This window comes from Hypomesus nipponensis, chromosome 27, assembly GCF_054491055.1.
Source record: "Hypomesus nipponensis isolate SF chromosome 27, ASM5449105v1, whole genome shotgun sequence".
Lineage (NCBI taxonomy): Eukaryota > Metazoa > Chordata > Actinopteri > Osmeriformes > Osmeridae > Hypomesus > Hypomesus nipponensis.
Window position 1 is genome coordinate 14,237,501 of NC_140387.1, and position 3,800 is coordinate 14,241,300.

Sequence of the window (3,800 nt, forward strand, 5' to 3'; positions counted from 1 at the left end):
ACCGCCCACGGGAGCGCAAAGTCATTTCGACGTGCGTCTGTGGAGGGAAAAGTCGGCTTCGCGTCGAGTGCAAACTAGGAATGACACTTGCGTCGTTGACTAAGTCAATTGCGCTGGGTGCAAGATAGGGCCCATAGAGTCTTTCCTTAGTAAGCGATACCAGCCTGGCATTTTCCCAAAAGCGTCCGGTCCACGGAATGGCACTCAGTCCCGAGCAGCAACGCCGCCCAAACCTGCGTCAACAGGCGGTGACTGGCAGTCGAGAACGTTGGGCATGGTGTCTGTATTTCACAGTCTCGGGAGGTTTTACGGAGAGCGTGGTAGAATGTCCAACTTCATTGTGGCCATTTTCCAGCAGCGTTTAAGAAGACAGGTTTCTCGCATCGAACCCCAGGGAAAGAATAACATATGTCCTGGTAGGTGAGTTTCTTTGACTGCGCTCGTACTTGCGCACTCCTTTGACTGCATCTCCCCCTCGTTTCTGCTCGGCCTCCACCTCAGTCTCAAGCTCACACAACTTTAACATTTCAGAGGTGTAATAAGTTAGAAATACTGAATATAAAAATGTAATGTTTAGTACATTGTCTAAAACAAAGCACTATGTTTGTGTCTGTTTATTTCGATATTATTGACAAAGAAATAAGACTCACCCTAGCCTACAGTTTCTGGAGCTGCTTTTTGCCACCCTTTATGGGCAGGTTGTCAGCCTCATCCAGACAGTGCTGCAGGTCTTTAACCGTGACCTCCAGGTTCTTCTTCATCCTTTCAAGATGAGCGCTGGTATCCTGCTCCTTCTTCAGCTCCTCAGCCATCATGGCAGCCTGAGATGCAATAGGAGAGTTCTAATAACTAAGTAAGAGATGCGGACAGTCTTTGCTGTGGAATTTGAGAGATGCTTTTGCCAGACTCTCCAGTCTGCTCAGTCAAGTCAGAGATCTCCTCTGCACATTCAAAGTAAGTTGTTAATGCAATTGTACAAAATAAATCAATTCCCTAAATAAATAATTTACAAACCTTTGAACGGAATATTGCTCAGAGATGTGGATGTAATGTGTGCCTCTATTCATTCAACATGAACCTTTACCTATTTAGGGAATACAAAGTTTGCATTTTCTCACGTTGCAGGTTCTTGTTCTCTCTTCATAGTCTCCAGCCATTCTAATGCCTCCTTATAGGAATTCTTCATTTAAAGAGCTCTGTTCTGAGAGAGGGAGCCTCTTTCCGGGACCCCTCCAGCTCAGCCTGGCTTTCTTCAAACTTCTGCTTCCAATCTGTCAAAATCTAGGATGATCAAGTAGATTTTCAGTAACAACATTTCTTTAGTTAGCTCATATAGGAAATCAAGGTTTTATCCTTGATAAGTAGTATCAGATATATTGTGCCATATGTATCATGTCAGTAGACAGATTATCTTGGCCTGCTTTACCCTGTCAAAGTTCCTCTGCTTCTTGTGAAGGATGGCAGCCAGACCATTGGCCCTCTTCACATAAATCACGAGGTCCCCCACTTCTCCCTGCAGCCTCTGTTTGGTCTTCTCCAGTGAGGCACACTTGGTATTGACAGCCTTATGCTCCTCAGCCTCCTGCAGACGCTGAGACAGCTTTTTCCTGTGGTTTGAATACAATATTATTAGTTGAGACAATAAAATAGATTTAGTGTTAAATATTTCAGTTGAAAATACACGTTAGTATTTCATGAAGTGGACAGCATTAAATCAACAATAAGCTAATAACTTGGCTTCCTCAAGCTCCACAGTACGCTAGATGACATCAGTCTCATACTTTGTCCTCCACTGAGCCAACCTCACTGTTGGCCTTGCATATGCTGTTGCAGCTCTGCCTTGGCCTCCTGCTCCTCCTCAAACTGCTCCCTCAGAAGGTCACTGTTATGTCTAGCAGACTGGACGCCATGGGCCAGCGCATTCTTTGCCTGGCAGAATGAGAGAATGGAATAGTTGTGACACTTTAAATGTGGGGTATCAATTGAAGATACCGGAAAGTCTAAGAGCCTTGTCTGGAATCGAGATATGTTTGAGTCTGTTACCTTGAACTCTTCCTCAATCTGCCTCTTCAGCTCCTACACTTGCTGGGTGAAAGCCTGCTTGTCTCTGGACAGTTGAGACACAGGGCTTCTTTCTCTTCAAGCTGATAACCAAACTCACCTGCAGGGACACAACATGTGACATCATAAATGAAGGTTATGATGTATGGAATCAGTAGCGGTCCTAGCACATTTGGCGCCCTAGGCAAGATTTATCACCAGCACCCCCCCAACCCTAACCCTTGGATCTTGCTCGTGATCAGGCCCTCACGCCTCTCCTCAGCATCAGTCAGATTATCGGATTCCTGGTTTTGAAGAAATTATGGCATCCGGTCAAGGTGGATGCGCTGTAGCTTCCTGAAATGATGATAAACCATTCACATCTGTCACCATTGTGACACCACAAGAGCCTGGGTGCTGGATGGAAGATGTGTCCATAGACATAAAAGTGGGATATGTCCCCCTCCAGTGGCCGATGTCATGCGGGACTACAATCCACAATGGTGGACGCTGACCAGACTACATTCCCCACGGCGGTGTGCTGTAGCACACCTGGGGATGGTTAAGAGGGCTACCACAAAGGAGGGCAAGCGGGGACAGGATTGGAGGGGAGGCATGATTGTAGGATTGGTGTGAGTAAACAACCTTTTTGAAAGCCTTGTTACCTGATTTATGGTTTTGTTTCAGCCTATGAAGTAAGATCCCTCAGTTGAACCTTTTTGTGGCAGCATGGCACAGCAATTAATAAGAACTTATGGGTGATCCCAATAATGGTGTAAGTCCACTAAATCGGCAAACAGTAAGTAACAAAAAGAAGAACATCACACAAGGGTTAAGATAATTTTGTCTTAGTAAATTCTGCTGGAAGCTAGAATTAAAGGGAACTTGACAAGTCCAGATATATTTGATATGTACTGTCAGTTTTGTTCTATTTCTGTGCTTAAGACTGCTCCTCACATTGCTTCTGTCTGAAGTGCATGTTGCCATGGTGCATGACAGCGCCGGTGAGCTTGTAGATGCCCATCTTCTCATCAGAATTGAAGACCAGGGGCCTGTTGCACAAAACTAGGATAAGGGATTAAGCCAGGATATCTTGGTGATCCTGGCTCAATTGATCCGTAATCCGGTTGCACTAAAGATGGATAGGGGGCAGGAGGATATGTTATGGTATAAATTACCATGGAGATTTATTCTGTGGAGCTAGCCTGCTCCAGACCAGGCTAAATTCCAGGATCTATTTAATCTCATCCCTAATGTCAGTCAGCAGTCACCACAAATGGAAACCAATAGTTATTTCACTGCTCACTATACATTGTTATCACATATAACTAGACCCACTGTCATTATTTAAACGTTTGTGATCATTAATTTCAATGATTTTTAGATGATGTTGCTATCATTAGATAATTTACAGTTTCCCATAGACTATAAGGCTATATATAAAATGATAGAATATTAGGGCCACAGAGGGGAAAAAAAACACAAGTCATAATATTGTAACCAGTTGTTTTAAAGGAGGACAGTTGTTAAAATGACAGATGTGGGGCATTTCGTGAAATTGTACTTCAGTATGGTTTCATAAACAAAGACATGCTGATGTGCCAGAATATTAAGTATCACATTGTCATAAGTATCAAAACTGTAAAAACAATATGTAGCTTTTCTGCAGAAAGAACCAGCCTCATAAATTTATGACTTTATCCTTTTTCTTCAGTGTGGCCCTAGTACTCTGTCATATAAACAAATACACATTCCATATG

At 43.5% G+C, this 3,800-nt stretch overlaps 1 pseudogene; it reads right to left on the reverse strand.

The window, feature by feature from the left end:
* Positions 1-656: 656 nt before the first annotated feature.
* On the reverse strand, positions 657-2,185 carry LOC146220882 (myosin-8-like; annotated as a pseudogene).
* Between the last annotated feature and the right edge of the window lie 1,615 nt (positions 2,186-3,800).